Source organism: Botryllus schlosseri, chromosome 15 (genome assembly GCF_051294905.1).
Source record: "Botryllus schlosseri isolate E-star chromosome 15, Bs_hap1, whole genome shotgun sequence".
NCBI classification, from domain to species: Eukaryota; Metazoa; Chordata; class Ascidiacea; order Stolidobranchia; family Styelidae; genus Botryllus; species Botryllus schlosseri.
This window is the reverse complement of record NC_137250.1, coordinates 5,924,317-5,944,360: the sequence shown is the minus strand read 5'-3', so window position 1 is coordinate 5,944,360 and position 20,044 is coordinate 5,924,317. Positions and strand designations below refer to the sequence as shown.

Here is a 20,044-nt window from a genome sequence, read left to right as displayed (position 1 = left end):
ACGAGCAGGTATTGATGTATCATGTATGGAACAAAGGGATTCCAGCACATTTAAAAGACTCAAATTATCGTTCATTCAAGACAGGGATGTTGGATTATCTTCTAAGTAAATACTAGTCGCACCTGAACAATATTCACTCTGAATATACAAATCTGTAACCCATATATTTGCTCCTTGTGCATATTGATACATTGGTTCTGTGTAACTGTGATATCTTCTCTTTACTATTGCTGCTCCATGAATATTGCATTTTGTATGACATATTTTGTTACCCTGTTCAGTTGTCAGTTTATGACATTATTTTCTTTAGTTGTTATAGTTTGTGACGTTATTTTCTTTGAATAACCATTTACTCCGGTACCGGTTGACTCGAAGATCTTTATGATCATATCACCGGTACCAGTCAATACCGATACCGAAGCACTGTTTGTCTGTTGCATATTTATACTTTCATTTTGCCGCCATCGGTTGACGAAATAAATCTCTCTCTCTCTCTCTCTCATCTTCGCAGCGGATGACTATCGATCTCAGCTGACACAAGCAATGATCGGCCCCCGTCCTGTCAAACTTCCCCGATATGGTCTGCTGACTATGTTTCCTGACTTTAGCAGAGTTCAGCTCAGCGCGCTACTATAGTTATCTATAGCGCTACGCAGAAGTAAACTTCTCACGTAAAGGATCGGTTATATCTTCGAAGACATGGATACCCGATGAGTTGGAGGTGTCAGAATGAGGTACGGTGATATCGCAAGTATTAGGCCTATATTATACCTTCATCTGTCGTGTGCAGCACCCGTTTCTCACTGTTTTTCTCTACCGGTACCCAACCAAATTGCTGCCATATGCAATTATGCGAATAGACAGCCAAGCAAGTTTTCAGTTGGTTGTCCGGCTTGAAAAAACTTCCGTATGAGAAAGAAATACCGATAGTTCGGTTTTTCAAGACCGGCAACTCCGAACGCATCCAAAGTCACACCTTGCACGAAGAGTTAACTCTAGGATTTCATGTCCTAATATTTGGCATAATTTCATAAAATATCAATAATTTATAGGCCTAGCTTATGACACTGTTGCGATGACTCCAGTCAACTTTTCCGTGTGACTTGACTGTTGACTTGACTTGACGGTTCAGAAATGTGGATTGGCTCGTGACTCGGGTCAATTTTAAATCACAAAGTATTTGGTGTGTTCGAATTGTTTGCATTGCGTTTGTGTGAACTGAGAGAGCAATCATGAATCAATGAATGAATTTACTGTTTTACAGAACCTCCATTGTTATATCCCAATCGCATTCACCACGAATGACCACTGACCACAAATGAAGTGATCAGAGCTTACAGTATCTGTTGTCGTAAACTAGTGATAAAGTAATCTAATAGGTAGAAATGTATCTCTGTTTTATAGACTGCTCACCTTAACCAATGACCAACCCTCTTGTATGATTTGAATAAAATTAATATAAGTTATGCGTTTATATATATATATATATCAGGCCTATTTGTCAACAATTAGAGCAGGATGACATTGTCTCTCATGGAGTTGTAGGTGGGCTGTGTATTGCATTAAATCAATTTGTATCAAATTTCTGAGGTTTTGTATTTAATTCTCTATTTTGAACGATATTTATTGATTGAGTCTATACATACAGTTATGGTACTTATGTAGTGTCACACGTCTATGTAGCCTGTACATGATTGATACAATGTCTTTGGCATGTCGGCTATGTTCAACTCTATATTCATTCTTCCATTCAGTGTAAATGGCAATTCAATCTGTGTTTCAAACAGCTAGCAAAATGCAATGACTTTGAATTTGAAGGACAGAAAATGCACCAACCCCGGGAATGAAAATGTCAATATTTTGAAGCCCGATTTTTCTGATCTAACGCCTTCTTTAGGAAGTACTAAGACAGTGCTGTGCTATGCTAAAATTTCAAGGATTCTGTGCAACCCATCTCGGAGAAATATTTCGAAATTTTAAAATGCAAAAAAATCCAAATTTTTGTCATAAATTTGCTGTAAGTTTACTCTGACGTTCTCTACCTCTAGACATGGTGGACCTATGACTAAAAACTTTTTGCATAGCGCAGGTCTGAATCTCAGCTTTTCAAAAAACCCTGACTGACACATTTCATACAAATTTTTCGTTTACCGTGATACGGCGTAACAAAATCGTACAATTGAGATAACGACTATCAAACATTTGAAACGTAAACAGTCAATGAACAAGTGTTACCGAGGTAATGATAAGAATGAGTGCCGGGATGCTAGATTGACAACTGACAACAATCTAACAAATTTGGACCCAGATATAATATAGATAGTAATATCTTATAATGGTCAAACCGAATATTTTATAGGGTTGCAATCTTTTGGTCGGAACTTGAAAAAAAAAACACACACACCCCATTATCAAAGGAAAATATAAATTAAATTTTGCAGTTTTTAGTTATTGTTTGGGGTGAAATAAGGCCATGAGGCAGTGATGGGATCAAGTCACTACCTTCGAGTCACGAGTCATTGCACGTCTCGAGTCAAGTCAAGTTGTTGTTGTTGTTGTTGTTGTTGTTGCTGTTGTTGTTGAGTCACGAGTCAAGTTACTATTCAAGTCAAATTGAATTTTCGAAGTATGAGTGATGATGCAAAGTCATTACATTTTGCTAACTGGGTGAAGGACAGATTAATTGACCATTTATCTTGAATAAAATAACGAATATGAAGTTGTCGTATCGCTCACGCATACGTAGAACTGCTAACAAAATGAGAGAGTATAAGTACATGTAGCTGCATGCTACAGTCTGTTATTATCAGCCAATATAGAGAAGTTGAGAAGTTTAACAAATTGATGTGGTACGGTACAATACACTACCCATCTACACATCCCTGTGAAGATAAACGCATGAAGTATATTCGTTCGATTTAAGAGTGTTGGTAAAGGTTAGCACTGCGCAATGTAAGCATTGAGCACTCTAAGAAACAAAGATACGTTTATATGATTAATCTACTGCTACTACGACAGCAACATAAGCTGTGACCGTTTCGTTTCTGGTCAATTTATTTGTGATGTAACAATGGAGGGAGGATAAGTGATACGTATTTAAGTGAATGACTGGTTGCTCTCACAAGTGACACTTCGAACAACCCGTACAGGTACATACATAAGATTTATTGACACCGTTTACTTAATGACTTGGAATTGACTTGTAAATTTTGCTCTGTGTCACGAGTCAATCCACATTTCTGAAGCGCCGAGTCAAGTCAAGTCATTTTTGCACAGTGACTCGAGTCAAGTCAAGTCACCCGAAAAAAATGACTCGAGTCGTCCCAACACTGCCAATATGTGACAGCAGAGATACAATGTTAACGTAATATTTCCTACGAGAAAAAGAACATCGAAAATTTTGATTTTTTGTTGTTGTTGCTAGTCCCCTTGAGTGGATCAGATGGCAAGGAAGCCACTTGACTTGACTCGAGTCAAAATGTTCAATAAATCAAAAAGACTTGTGACTCGAAGGTAGTGACTTGTTCCAACACTTATGTTTCATATTGAAGGGTGGGATGAAAAAGTGCAGGTAAGAAAGCAGACCAGAGCCCAAAATTTTGTTTAAAACCTCACATGGGATGGTGTCCGACATCACCCCTCCAGAATTGAAATGCACTAATTTAGAAATTGAAATATTTGAAAGTTATTGTAAAATCATTCCTGAATCCCACTTTCGACACTGTGACTTGACGATGCACACATCGAACTCGGCGAAATTCTCATGGGGATTCCTGTCCAATCACATCGTGTTTTCAAAAGAATTCACAAATTTGGATGCGCCACATGTTTAAATGTTACAAAACTCTTATGAAATCGTTTCCAATTCAACCTTGCGACTCAAGAGTCAAAGTGCTTAAGCTTATAGACCAGGGGTGGGCAAACTACGGCCCGTCAACGTTTTGTGCGGCCTGCGAAAGGCTCAAGGATCATATTTAAAATATTGAAAAATGTGCAGTAAAAATCTAATTTCTGCAGGAACTCGATTAAACGTTTTTTATTATATTTCACCATGATAAATATAAGTTATATTCTGACTAGTATATTTATATTTCATTGCTGATGCGAAAGCCCGACCTCAAGGCCCACACATTACAAGGTTTCAATTGCGAAAAATTACAGAAAGGCAGAATGAGAATGACTTTCGGGTCATTAGTGTAATTTTACATTGGCCACTCGAGCAAGTTTATTACTTTTAGTGCTGTACTTGGCAAAACCGATTCGTGCGTGTGGTAGGTAGATTCATTCGTTCTTGATATGTGCAGATATATTTATATTTATAAAATCTATATATAGCATATTTGAGGCTCACATGGCTAGGACGCTGTCAGCATTGTGTGTCCTGGAGTTGAACCAAAAGTAGAATTGGCAAATCTATAAACAGATCACTGCTCACAGATTCCAATCTCCATCCTGTTCTTAGAACAACCGACTTTCATCCCTAGTTTTGAAAATTGGTTATATTGAGGTTGACCAGCAGCTTATGAAATCTTGTCAATGTTTCCGACGGGTGTACAATATCCTCAAATCAATGGTTGGTTTGTTTTAAATATATATATTTATAATTTCCACATCCTCACTATATACCAATCGAAAACTAATATTGCGTTTTGGTTTATAATCCCAATTTTATATAGTGCGGCAGGCGAATGGATTTGGATACCGTAATTTTCCAAGTATAGTACGCCCCCATGTATAATACGCACCCTTAAAATAGCATGTAATTTCTGTGAAAAAGCCTGTACCCGTGTATAGTACGCACCCTGCATTTGCAGTACATGAATAGCTGTGTTTTAATATATGATGTTGTCTGTTTTGCGATGTCACTGTTCAACAATGATGACATAACTATCGCTAATCATAATACAATAAATGCATTGTCTCTAAACCAGAGTAGATAGTAGCCAAAGCCTGCGAGGCTGGCGACGCGGCAGTTCAGGCTAGCGACACACGACATCTTGCGCACGAGGCCTATTACAATTACAGATGTGATTGCTCAAGCCAACGGTTATGTCGGGCGCCCCAGTCCTGTTGGAGATGCGACTGATTACGCAAGCGATTATATCTTGTGCACATGGCCTCTTGTATGCGATTGTCGACCTGTCGTAGACGCGATGAATTAGCAAGGATTGCCGCGCATGCTTGTAGCAATTAGCGACCTAATTTCGCTCGCGTACAAATGGCGAACTAACTCAGCAAGAGATCGCGTGCTTTGCAGACGATTCTAGTTAATTGACAACACGCTTTCCGTTAATTGGCAACACACGTCTCTATTTGGCAGCGCATTACACTCTATAATACGAATTACGGGCACGATGGCTCGAGGTGATGCGCGATTGGAAACAAACATGAAGAAAGGTGTGATTTCAAGGGGGATTTTTTCAATCGCGTTGTTCCCATGTATGTTACGCACCCCTGATTGTAGGGCAAAAAATCTTGAAAATTTTGCGAATTATACATGGAAAATTACCGTATTAAATGCTCTGTCCATGAGAGTATTTCTTTACAAACTGGTTACTGATGAGGACGATCCACTTATATATTATCTCCATATTTCTTCGGTCACTTTATGACAGCGATTCTCAAACTGGGGGCGTGGAAGCATCTGAAAAGAGGCACGAAGCCACAGTAAACTGAAAAGATGTGTGATCCCAGTTCATGGTTTTTACTCTGTCTATTGTCCATATTTCATATTTGATCATTCTCTCGTCTACAGTCATAAACTTCAATGCCATCAGATTATCCATCGGGATGGGATTACTATAATTCTCATTTCGCACTTGGATATTTTGTGATATCACGATAAAAGGGCGCAAAATGTTTCACTATCATAAAGGTGGGCGTGTCTAATAAAGGTTAAGAACCACTGCTATATGATTAAATAACAATATTGCCTATTGGCTAATAATCTTAATTTATTATAGTGCGGCTCGAGAATGGATTTAGATGTTGAATGCTGTCCGCGAGCCAATAAGTTTGCCCACCCCTGTTATAGACTATTGAACAACTTCTGAAAAAGAAGCTGTGACTTTAAAATTGCAATTTAATTTCCATTCTGAGATAGAAATCTATGCTATAAAATATCATCATTTGAGCCGAAGTTCTGTGTTACGATATATTACCGTATTGAATAAAAACCTCAAATAATGGTTTACTACATCTGCTTGATGTAAAAAGAGTCGAAGATAACCCGAATTCATCAGTTTTTCATGATTGGACTAAGTTTGCACTTTCCTTCGAACAATCAATTTGTCTGAAATCTTCGGTTTTACACCCAGGTAATCAAGTTATGCTCAGATTATATTCCAGTATGAAAATCCGACCAATTTGAGTTTCTAGATCCAGCCCCACAATATATAAAACAATGTGCTCACTCTCGTCAATATGTATCTGTGATATTATGTTTCAGGCACTGTGTCACAGGGAGGGAGATTCCGAAGACTGTGACATCCTAGAATTGCTGTCGCAGTTATGGCAGCAAAGGTGAGCTTTGACCTTGTTTTTTTGATGGACACAGATGTCCAGATTATGTAATTATAACTTCCATCAAAAAGAAAATTAGGCAATTTAAACAATCGTCGATTCATGGACCAGGCATATACCCTGTGTATGTATGATTAACAGTGCAATCGTGCTATTATTTACTTCACACTGGAGAGTGGTGTTCATGACCCAGACCGTTTATGCCTCAGATTCGCAAAGATATGATTCCGGCTTTTCAAAAGAGTAATATTACAGTATAGACCTATTCTAATGTCACTGTGATAGTCCGTATGTGGGACAACCTTCTTTGCAGTTGTCTGAACGGCTGGAACAGTCAAGAGGTAATCAGTAGCTGAGCACTTCTACTTCTTCAAGTACCAAAAGTATATTTTGCCTGCGCGCACTACTTCAAGTGGTTATGATTTCACTCAGCCTCTACTTCTACTTGACAGTTTTCAGTTTTTTAGGCATAACTAGGCCTAGAATACTTACTTGTTTACTTACTTGTAAATCATTTTCTACTTATGCTTGAGTGGAAATTTACGGCATTACTTCTACTTCTACTTGACTACCGACCAGAGTTGTAACCACAAGATTCCAATTCACTAGTAAATCTCAGCTTTATAGTTTTGACTCGAGTCCAGTCGAGTCACTTTCTATTCCTCATCGAGTCAATTCCAAGTCCATGTCAGGGGGCAGAGAGTCGAGTCCGAGTCATAGGCCCGTATTCAGAGACACGTCTCTATCTCAAACTCAGGTCGTGCTCGACGGAGCAAAGGCTGAGTCAAGCTCGATTCGAGAGATCGTTTGGTATTCGGGTAGGATTTCGAGCGTTGCTCGGTTTCGAGTCTTTACTCGATAGATTAGACAGCTTGATGACTGCTTGCAGACGTCTGCGGTTCTGTTAATTACTCGCGATCTGGCAATCCGCGGGTTTGGATGTGATGTTGGTTGCCTAGTATTGCCTTCAATTACGTCAACACATCATATTAAAATTGTACGCTGGATGTATAGACGAAGTAACTTTGATATACTGTAGTAGCCAAAGCAAATATTTTCAAATAATGAAACTCCAGACTTCATCCTGAAGTTTTCAGGCATATAAGCACAAGCTAATAATTGGATTACTGATGATGGGTATTGGTAACGCGTTGTTGATATTTTCGCCATACACAGGGACGGACGGTTTTATCAACTGTATTGCGATGATCTAACATTGCGTACATTCATAAAGCGCCAGGTCATCTACCATCGTGTATTGCATTTGTACGCATCGCCGAGGACTCGGTTCTTGCTAGGATTGGAGGATCGCTATTGTAGACAACAGCTTGTGTGTGGTTTTTCAGTAACATTCATCCTCCATTCGTTTCTACATATCCAGATGCTACGTAACTACGTTTTATATTAAGTGAAAAAACAGAGCGTTGTGAGGAATTAACCGATTTTGCGAATCCATCGGAAACCTTTCTGATGAAAATGTCCGCCGATTTGGGAATAGCCTACGCAGCCGACGATGAAGCCATACGGCGCTAGAACATGATTTCCTTTTCATAACGGTGCTATATATTACAGTTGAAATTGTGAATTCAGGCACCAAACATGCTCACAGCGCAATTTCCGCAATATATTCCGGACCAAACCGTAGAAAAAAGAATGAGTAAGGCCTTGAGTCTGCCCACGGCTTGACTCGGAAAACGCTTGCTCAAACGCCGCATTTCGAGATCGACTCCAACCTCAGATCGTCATTGAATACCATAACCGCAAAAGTAGAACTCGAAAGAGCGCCAAGTTCGACTCCAGTCGAACTCAAACTCGTTCTCTCGCTTCGCTTTCTGAATACCGATTCTTACGCAATGTTGACGCAAAATGAGTTTGAGCACTGAGTAAGGTTTCTTGAATACGGGCCATAGTGTTTTGCCTCGAGTCTGAGTTCAACTCATTTTGTGGATTGTTCAGTTTCGAATTAAAGTCATGTGAAACTCAGTTTTTACAACTCTGTTTAGGGATACTGAATGTTTCGCGTTCATTTTATACCAATTTTTGTCACTTCTACCAGTTTCTGGTAAGATTTTTAAGTATCATTACTAATAGACGAAATACCAATAGTGTGATATTGCGGTAACGTAACCATTCTTCAAAATTACAAAATTACGATAAAATGCCTGTCTTGGTAGTCCCAGTTTCAAGTCATATGACTTCATCCGAGTCATGCGCAAAGACTAGAATACAAGTCGAGTCACCAACAAATTTCGAGTCAGGTCAGGACTCGAGTCATTATTGTCCTGCTACCGACGGTGTCTAATTGGACCAATTGGGCTACAAACGACCCTTCGAAACTGCCTGGGACTCCACATGTGGTATTGCTTTGTTTGGTAACGACCCCCATGACATTGCTGATGAAGTTTTCGATGACTTAAAATGTCAATCTTGACGACGACGTCGTGAAGAATTGCGTTGGAAGAAAGAACAGCGCCTTGAAGACTTGCGTTGACTGGAAGAAGATGAGGCACGCTGTAGAGAAGACTTTGAGCGTATGCTGAAGACTCGATAGAGAGTTTTTCGCTTCGATGACCTCTCACAGCAGCCAACATCCCATTTGATCGAGTTCTAGCAAATATCAAGAGGTGAAGTGCGCTGTGGATCGTCTGGAAAAGGAAAGCATCGTACCATTCGTAGATTGAAAGCAGAATTGAAAAATACCGCTTCGAAACATGCTCCCAAAAGGTCGCTTAGTCAGTCGCTTAGAACCGGGTCAACGTTTACGCGAAAGGTAAGAATCAAGAACTTGGGTGCTACTAGCTTTCTTTAAGATCCCATCCTTCGACGGCAATGCTCTGCACTTCCGAAAGTGGTGGGAAGAGTTTCGTTCCATTGTGCACAAGAATCGCAATGTGAACCAATTATACAAGATGAGATATCTTATTCAAGCATTGACTGACCCTGCGGCTGCTGTCTTAGCTGCTAAAGATGGACTGGAAACGAAAATGACGAATGTATAGCCACGGTCCAGAAAAAATGCGGACGAGAGCATATTGTCGTTAGACAGATGGTGCAATCCATCATGGTCGCGTCTACACCAGCGAACGAGGTGACACCGTTTGGCAATTTCATTGAAGAGATGTAAAATCGACTAGCTGCGCTGCGCCACAAGTGAAAGTAAATCAACATGTCACGCAAAATGTAAGCCTATCGTTTACAATGAAGATAAAGTCGCTTCACCAACAACAGCCTTGGCAAGGGCAAAAATGTGTGATCAAGACATAATAGTTCGTCTTGTGCACGATACCAAGAGTGAGAAGACTTTTTTCGAACAACGAGTTGCAGAGACGTCAAAACTGATTCCAAGCGCAACAAAGCACTTTACGGTACAAGGATTTGGGGGACACGAAACCAAAACGAAAGTATCAGTAGTAGAGATGGAGCTTGTGTCCTTGATAGCTAATGGACTGATTATCGCATTTGAAGCCTACATTAAGTCTGAACCGCTCGATGCACCATTACTCCCATTGAATACTCAACTTGAAGATCACCAACACTTGCAGGGCGTTCGCCTGGCAGATCCCAGCATATCTGCAGGAGCTGGGATAGATATCCTGATCTGTAGTGCATTACTGAGTGAAACTTTGCTGAGCGGAGTCATAAAGCCACGGCAAGGAGATTCTCGTTTACCTGCGTTCGATACTGTTTTTAGCATCGCGTTGTTGGTGCCAATTTCAGGACGTGGCAATCCAAAACCGCCATGTCTCTTTGTTCACGTGCCGACCGTCACTGCTGATAGTGAGAGTGATCAGCTCAATATTGAAAAATTTTGGAGTCTCGACGCCATCGGTATTACTGACAGCTGTGTTAAAATGACCGCAGATGAAACAGTAGCGGTTACATTGTTGGCAAAAAAACTATATTTAATGGGGTACGCTACGAAATCCTACTGCCACTTCGGCAGGACGCACGGAAGCTGCTTACAGTCTTCAATCAACATTCATCTCGAACTCATGGGAGCAGAAATCCTCGTGAGATTGACGAATTACTTCATCGAGCAATTTACATCTTGATGTCGAATGTACGCGTCTTTGGACCGATTCTGAAATCGTCCTCGCGTGGATTGACAAACCGAATTCAACATGGAAATTCTTCGTTAGAAACCGTGTTGAAGAGATTCACAGCTTATTCAATGCCGTGGGGTGACTTTACGTGAATTGAAAGACTCAGATTTGTACTGGTATGGGCCGCCGTGGATTGTTCGCAAAGCAGACGAACTTGCCGACAAACCGGGCTAGGAATTGGCGAAACCTCTGCAGATGCTATTTTATTCGAAATGGAAAGAGAACCAAGAGCTTTGCTAGCCAGTCAAAAAGAAGTTGAATTGCCGCCGAAGGCCACAATGAAATGTTCAAGTTATCACAAAGCGAGACGGCTTCTGGCTTTGATTCTCAGATATCTAAATTAGAAAGCGAAACGTGCAAGTGCGCAATCTCAATCAATCGCCGAGGAGGAAAATCCGTCTGAGCTAACCGCAAAGCAGCGGGAACACGCGGAATTCCGTCTTCGTGATTTATAACGGCGACGTTTTAGTGTGGAAATTGCATTGCTCAAGGTTGCGAAGCGTTTGCCTGTAAAAAGTCCTTACATCAACTACGATCCGTTCGTTGATGAGGAAACTGGTCTGTTGGGTGTAGGTGGGCGACTAAAGCATTCCAACTTACCGTACGTGTCAAAACTACCGAATATTCTACCTGACCACGATCTACTTACGAAACTCGTAGTTGAAGACTACGATATTGCAAGCCAGCACATGGCAACCGAAAACACTTTGTCACTCTCGCGTCTAAAGTTCTACGTGGTACGCGCTCGACAAGTCGTATGACATGTAATACACAAGTGCAGCATCTGCAAGCGCTACCGTACGAAGTCAGCCATTCAAAAACTGGGAGATCTTCCACCTTGAGTAGTTACCGCTCCTGCATTTTCAGACGTAGACTTGGATCACACCCGTGCCGCCTGTTACGAGATGGTGAAATTGTAAAGACAGGGTATATCCTCGTTTTCACGTGGCCTCACAGTCAGATGATCATCTTCGAGCTTTTGTCTAGACATGATAACCCACGAATTTCTTCAGACGTGGTTGGTGCAAGATTGTCGATTCAAACAATCAGGTAACGTTCAAGAATGCCAAGCAGTTGCTCGAAATGACATTTGCTGGCAAATTATTTGAAAAGATGGACTCCGTAACGATTAAGCGGTTCATGGCAGAAAATGGAAGCACTTTGAGATTAATCACTGTGATAAGTTCGTTCAGAGGAGCATATAGGAAATGGATTAACAGAAGTTTGAAAGAGTCAATGAAATATTTTTGGGAATGCCTCATTGCGATATACCGAGCTGTACACAATACAGACTGACATTAAACGGCTCATAATCATTGTCCTTCAGCTTACCACGACTCTAATCCTTTGTATCCGACACCGATCATGCTGAGTGAATTAACTATCTGACGAAATCTATGAGAATTACCTGTTATTCGAGGAAGAGGTAACGTGTCTGTCGACAAACGTTTCCGATATCTACAAAGCTTGTTCAGATCGTTTTGGAAGCGATGCAGCAATGACTATTTCGTCATTTTGGTCACGGTAGGAAACAAGTCACAACCAAAATGACCTCTGGGGCGTGTCACTGATGTCTTTCCTGATAAAGTCGGTTTGGTCAGACCCGTGCAGAAGAAAATCATTTGTCGCCCTGTGCAAAGACTTCATATTCTGTAATCGATGAATTTGACTCCAGATCTACTGAACAACCGTGTGACCGAAGCGATAGCAGCAATGTCTTTTGAACGGGAATGTCAGGAGGGAGAGATGTTGTAAAGCGAACCCCCGAGCGGTCATACCGTACGTAAGCCGAAGCGGTTCCAACTGGGTTTACTGTTTGATTGTTTTTTCATTGAAGGAAATAACTACAGTGGGTTACGTAATGTGTAAGTTGTGCTGTGATATTTCATTCTGACCGCTGGCCTCAGTTCACTTCCTGACTCTGGGAGGCAGTATGTGAAGTCAAGACAAGTGAAGACAATAGCAGTACCAGAGGATTTCATGGCAGTGAAGATACGCATCAGAAGAATAATCCACGTTCCCCCTCGATTCCGAACTTGAATAGACTTGTCATGATCCGGTGGAGGGTGGTGTTGGTGCTGACATATACACTTCAAAATTATATCCGAGTGATCATTGTTGTATTAGGTATATTTTTGGCACGTCGATGTTATAATATTAGTATTCTGGTACATTTGTGCCGCTCTGAGTGGCACCCTTCAGGTGTGCCAGAGAACGTGGTTCCTTTATTGTGATTATTAAAGAGTTGAGTGTTGCTGTATTTGTCTGGCGTTCTCAGTTATTAAGTTTTGCCAAGAAGTGTTTGTGGACCCCTGGTTTACAGCAATGATGATGGACTTGCATTCAGTTATTAATATTACAACGCAAATTATAGGTGAAGCACAAAGCCTGCAACGGACCCATAAAGAATCGGAGATCTACGCCAGCACAACATGCTGATTGCTCTCATATGATCGAAAGCAAGAGCCAGAGGTGGTACTTCAACCGTTTCGGAGTATTCAGGTAGGTTTTTACTGTGCTGGGAGTATTTGGCTGTATTAAGTTTTAAAGTAATCTAGGCTATATACCCATCCAAAAAACAAAATGACAAAGCCCGGAACAAACGAAGATGTCATCCTGCTGAGACTGGAAAAGATGGACAGTAAACTGGAAGATACTCTCGCTGAAGTCAAAGTGGTAAAGGAAGAAAACAAGGAACTGCGCAACATCATCTCAAACCTGCAGACTACAGCTGAAGATATCAAAAAATCTGGTTCTGCCGTAGAAGAACTGCGAAAAGAGATAGAATCTTGCAAGACTGGTATGGAACTCATGAATGCAGAATTTGAGGACACCAAAAAAAATCTAGAACTCGCCTCACAAGAATCCATGCTCAAGGAACACGACAAATTTGAGTCAACTATGAGATCCTGAACAAAAAAATATCTGACCTAGAACGCACCAACGACAACCTGGAGCAGCAATCTCGAAACAACAACCTGGAATTTCATGGTGTTCCCCACTCCGAAAAAGAAAATCTGCCTGAAACTATCATGAAAATAGCTAACGCCTTGAAAGCTGAGATTACTGCGCCACAGATTGTGCAGTGTTATAGAGTGCGCTTCAAAAATAAGGACAAAACAGGACCCGTTATAGCCAAATTCTCTTCAGAGCAGCCAAAAAAAGAATTCCTCAAAGTGAAAAAGGCCAAAAGGGATATCAAGGACTTTGGTGTCAACCCACGGAAATTTAGTTACAAAAGTGTGTCAAATTAGACATCGAGCGGAAAATTAGACCTTTTTTTTTTTTTTTTAGTCAACCCGCCGGTGATTTCAGTTTGTATGCCCAATTTTCGGTACACAAAATTTGCGGGGCGATGATCGGTGTTGACCTTGAAAAGGGGGCGATGGGTCGAAAAAGGTTGGAAACCAGTGGTGTAGATGGAATGAAACAACTCTTCCTAAACAAAAATCTAACAAATTACAGAAGAGATGTTTTCTTTGAAGCGCGAGCTGCGAAACAAAAAAAAAGTTTCAAATACCTCTGGACTGCAAATGGAAATATCTACATGAAAAAGAATGATGGCGCACCCAGAATCCACATTGAGTCAAAGGATGACCTCGATAAACTCAAATAGAAACTGCTATACTGCTCTCTCACTGCAAACGCAACCCACACTAAAAATGGCTCAAAACTTTTTCAACATGAGCAACTGCAGATCTATCAATTCAACGAATAGTAGTGATATCCCATCATCTCAAGGAATTTTACTTGCACACTTGAACACAAGATCCCTCCAAGCTCATCTAGATGAAATTTCCCCCCTGTTTGAAATGTTCAATTGCTCACCAACCATCATCGGAATCTCTGAGACCAAGTTGAAAGAACATCCAACGACTAATGTTAACCTGTCAGGTTTCAACTTTTTACACTCGCCATCTAAAACGAACGCTGGAGGTGTTGGACTATACATCAACGAAGGTCTCAGATATGACATGATGCCCGACGTAAAATTTGAAACCGAAGGCGTAGAATATATATTTGTCAGAGTGCATGTACAAAAAGCTCTCACAGTGGCAGTCATCTACAAACACCCAGGAACAAAGCAAGAGACTTTTCTTGACGAATTCTCAAATATTCTGGAAACGCTAACTGCAGCTAACGAACAAATATTTATTATGGGAGACATAAATATTGTTTTGCTGAAGACCACCAACTTTAACACAAGGTACCGTGAAATGCTTGATTCTTATGGAATAGCTCAGATAATTACTGAACCCACAAGAATAGCTGATCAATCCAAAACTCTACTAGATCACTTCTACTGCAACACTCATCAATATCACCTGTCCCCTTTTGTGCTCCAACACAGTATGACTGATCACTATCCCATCATCTGCCACATGAAATTGGCCCTGCCACATTGTGCTAAAGAATTTGAATCTCAAACGCCCTTAAACCCACGCGGTATTGAGGAGTATATTGAAATTGTCAGCAATACCTTCAACAACTACAAAATTCCTCCACTCACAATTGACAACTACAACCGCCATTTTGAAAAATTTATTGAGGAACTGCGGGCAGCCCTCGACGCATCTTTCCCAATTAGGAAAGTCAACCACAATGCAAGGCGCTTGAAATCGAAACCCTGAGTTGGTCATGACATACTAGTTGCGATCAAAACAAGGGATTGGATGCATAAGCACTTCTATCTGCAAGGCACCATCGAAGGCAAAAAAGTGTACAAAAAATATGCAAACCAAGTGACGAATATGAAAGAAAATGCCAAAAAAGCATACTTCCAAAAAAGATTTGAAGAGTGCTCCAAAGATCCCAAGAACACATGGAAAACCATTGGAGAAATTATCAATCTAAAGTTAATGCTTCCAAGAGTGCTGATGACATCGAGCTACTCGAGAATGGCAGCATCATCAAAGACCAGCTTGCAGTAGCAGAAAAGTTCAATCAGTATTTTTGCAACATTGGTCCGGATCTTGCAGCTTCAATACCAAACTCCTCCGATGACTTTCTCTCGTACTTGAGTCATGGCCCTCAGAAATCCATTTTTCTTGAGCCGACAAGTAAAGGAGAAGTTGCGATCATATTATCTGAAATGAAAAGTAACAAAGCAGTAGGACCTGATCTCATCCCAACTCACTTTCCGAAGCTAGTCTTTAATGTTATTGGTAATGTTATATGCATTTTCTTTAATGAGTCGATACGTCTAGGCGTTTTCCTAGATGCACTGAAAACTGCCAGAGTAATGCCAGTGTTTAAGAAAAGCTGTAAAAAGCTAATTTCTAACTACCGACCAATATCTGTTTTGCCAAATCTTGCCACGGTTTTTGAGAAACTGATTGACTGCCGACTCAAGAACTTTTTTGAATTGAATGCAGTACTGTCTCTGACTCAGCATGGATTCCAATCCAACCACAACACCAACCATGCAATACTATCAATTGTAACGGACTATTACAAAACCATCAAGCAAAAAGAAAGTGGCTGCAGCATTTTTATCGATCTCCGCAAAGCTTTCGACACAGTTAACCACAGAATCTTAAGATACAAGCTAGAACCCTATGGAATCAGCGGTATTGCAGCAACCCTACTTGAAAGCTACCTGGCAAACCGCAAACAATTTGTTAAACTGGGGACAGTAAGAACGACTAACAGAGATATAACTTGTGGAGTGCCACAAGGCTCAGTCCTTGGACCGACTTTTTTCCTCATTTATATTAATGACATTGTTAATGCATCTTTATTCCGCACAACGCTATTTGCTGATGATACTCACCTCTTCATAACCTCCAACACTGTCGATGGTTTGCATGCATCTGTGAATAGGGAACTCCCAAAAGTGTCGAGATGGCTCCAAGCAAACAGACTAAGTTTGAATGCAGATAAGACCGAGATGCTCGTTTTACATAATGCCAGTCATAATTTCACTGTGAACATCAATCATAAACAAATCTCAATATATGACTCAGCGAAATATCTCGGCGTCACCATTGATTCCAAATTGTCTTGGAAGCAGCATATTGAATGCACAATATCAAAACTAGCACGGTGTGTGGGAATAATGACCCGTCTCCAGTCTTTGGTTTCCAGATCAGTACTACGAACCATCTACTTCTCTCTTTTCCACTCTCATCTGCAATATGGAATCGTAGTATGGGGAAATGCATGCACAACATTTTTGTGCAGAATTCGAACCCTGCAAAACCGTGCGATACGGCTGATCTCATCTGTACCTTTACGTACCAATTTATCGCCTTACTACCGTAAGCATCGAATTTTGCGAGTTGATGAACTATGTCGCTTCGAAGTATCAAAAGTTGTTCACAAATATTTTTCCAATTGTCCGCCTCCTGTGTTTGATGACTTTTTCATACCTGCTAAACATGTCCATTCCCATTACACGAGATCCTGGTCTAAAGGAAATGTCTACTTACCCCCACCCAATAGCAACCTAACTAAGAGATCCATCGACTACTCGGGACATATCATCTGGAATGCATCACCACCACATATCCGTGAATTGCCTTATAATAGATTCAAAAAAGCCCTACTTGATCACCTCTTGTCGTTACACTAACACTGTTGCCCTACCTCGCCCAGACATTGCTTCATTGATCATTTACTCCATTCTTGGATTTTTTTTCTATTTTCCTTTCTAACTAAACATTTTCTTACAGCCAGACTGTTCAGAGTCAAGTGTACCTGTTTGATGCTGGTGTGATCAGACTAGATGACCTTCACGGTCTTATCGATCATTCCTATCTAATACCGAATACTGTGCACGCATATTTTCTGTACCACCATCACTGCCGTTTGTTATGTATTTTGGTTCGATTAAAATAAAGACTCTCTCTCTCTCTCGCTTGTAGCCTACTATTTACTCAGTAGAGATGGTGTGAACCTCTGAAAGGTTCAGGTTCGTGTGAACGCGAACCTTTTCGAAAGGTTCTGTGTGAACGCGAACGTGAACATCATGATGTCACGTGACGTCATATTACTAATTCCCACCCTACATTTCAGTGAAGTGATAACCCATTTTAATGTAAACTATACCTGGCGACGACTCGGGCCTCATAATGCAATAATAAATCAGTATCTTCATTTCCACTTTGCCAACAATTTCGACGAGGACTTGCAAGGGAATATAAGCTTACGCCTTAACGGTTTGGGCCAGAACGGACAATGTATTCGGCGTCTGAGTATAATTGCTTTGTTAATATTGAGCAGAGTGTAAGCCAAATTTCTGTACTTGATACCGATATAACCGCTTTAACAAGTTATAAAGCAGTAGTTGACGCCCCAATTGTACGGATTTGGTTTTCATGATACAATGAACATATGAAATCAAGATTGACCCTGTACGCCTGCTAGATATTTCACATCAGACAACGATATTAATTTCTTTGATTGGTTGAATAAGCATTATTATGTAGTGTATTTTTGAGATTGTCAAGGTGCATGCTTTTTTTAGTGTTGATTTTTTTTATGCTGTCAGCGCCATGCATAGAGTGGCTCGCAGTTTAAATGCAATAAATTTCAACCATAGATGTTATAATGAAGTGGAAATTGTAATATATGAAAAAGGTTTATGTAATATATGAAAAAGGTTCACAGTGCAGAACCTACCAAGGTCCATTTGTGAACGTGAACCTCTAAATTTCCGAGTTTCACACACAGAAGGTGAACGTGAACCTCACATTCACACAGTCCCTATTACTCAGTATTTATATTTTCAGACTACTTCCACTTATACTTAGCAGTTTTAATGCCAAAACCCACTTACCGTGCTTCTTTAACCTTTAATAAATTCTTTGAAATCCCTGCAGGATACTTGCTTAATACCCGAGTGAGTTTCTAGCAAATATTTAAATGAAGATGCCTTTTGATTAATATTTAAAAAATTGTTTTTTTTGTGAATATTCTAAATGAATAGTTTGTTTTAGAACAGGGGTCACCAGCACAGTGGCCGCGGTCGCAGTAGCAAATATTTAAATGAGACATTTGAAAGTCGAAGGGGAGGGGGGTTTCAAATGAGCAGCAGTTGAACACGGTCAGTCCATCCTAAGAAACATACGAACACGATTTTCGATCACGTGTTGCTCGTCTACGCCAAGGCGGCAGCTTAACTGTAATCTAGTTAATATTCCTGAGTCTCGACGCGGAGATTGGTGCGTAGTGCGGCAACGCAACTGAGCGCGGGGACGCTGGTGTGCGTTTTCTGTTCTTGGTAAGTGGTGGAAACCCTGCCCACTGCCCTGAAGGTATAAGTGAAGAAATCCAACTGATCACGGATAGATGATTCGAGTACCGTAATTTTCCAAGTTTAGTACGCCCCCATGTATAATACGCACCCCTAAAATAGCATGTGAATTCTGGGAAAAAGCCTGTACCCATGTAAAGTACGCACCCTGCATTTCAGTACATGAATAGTCATGATTTCGTATACGATGTCATTCTGTTTTGCGATGTCACTGTTGAACAATCATTACACGACGATCGCTAATCATTATACAATTAGCGGGATTGTCTTTAAACGATAGTAGATAGCAGCCAAAGCCTGCGAGGTGGGCAGCTCGATAGTTCAGGCTAGCGACACGACATCTTGAGAACGAGGAGACCTTTTACAGATGCGATTGCTAATCATTATACAATTAACGGTATTTTCTCCAAACGATAGTAGATGGCAGCCAAAGCCTGCGAGGCCGGCGGCGAGTTAGTTTAGGCCAACGAACCGTTACTTGAACATGATGCCTATTACAGATGCGATTGCGACTAGGCTAACGGTTATGTCATGCGCAACAGGTCCGTTGGAGATGCGACTGGTTACGCAAGCGATTATATCTTGCGCACATGGCCTCTTGAATATGCGATTATTCGGGCCTGTCGTTGACGCGATGAATTGGCGAGAATTGACGCGTGCGAGTGTCTATTACTGACCTCATTTCGCTCGCGTACAAACGGCAAACCATCTCAGCAGGAGATCGAGTGATTGTGCACACGCCTCGCGTTAATTAGCAACGACGCTTCCCTTAATTGGCAGCGCGTCACAATCTATAATACGAATTACTTCCCGCGATGGCTCAAAGTGATGCGCGATTGGAAACAAACATGAAGAAAGGTGTGATTTCAAGTTTTTTATCGAGGGAGATTTCTTTCAAGCGTGTTGTTCCCATGTATAATACGCACCCCCCGATTTTAGGGCAAAAAATCGTGTAAATTTTGCGCATTATACATGGAAAATTACGGTACTCGAATCTGAATCCTACATTAATTTTAATGATTCTAGTCGAGTAGTAAGAAAAGATTTTGTCGAGTACGGAAATTATACGCTTCACGCGACTGAAAGTTGATTTACTAACGAAAATTATAGTTTTGATACTATTTTTCACTGGGGAAGCCTTTTGAAGCCTTGATTGGCTGTA

The 20,044-nt window shown here is 40.8% G+C and overlaps 1 long non-coding RNA gene across 8 annotated transcripts in view; it reads left to right on the top strand.

The window, feature by feature from the left end:
• Positions 1 to 165: 165 nt before the first annotated feature.
• Positions 166 to 20,044, top strand: part of LOC145457535 (uncharacterized) — a 31,866-nt gene continuing 11,987 nt past the window's right edge. For 4 of the 8 annotated variants that reach the window (XR_013920918.1, XR_013920921.1, XR_013920917.1 and 1 more), the window contains exons 1-3: positions 166 to 734; positions 6,449 to 6,522; positions 13,000 to 13,127. This is a non-coding gene — a long non-coding RNA (uncharacterized LOC145457535). The remainder of the gene's footprint in view (positions 735 to 6,448; positions 6,523 to 12,999; positions 13,128 to 20,044) is intronic. The other 4 variants (XR_013920922.1, XR_013920923.1, XR_013920924.1 and 1 more) reach the window with 4 other exon arrangements.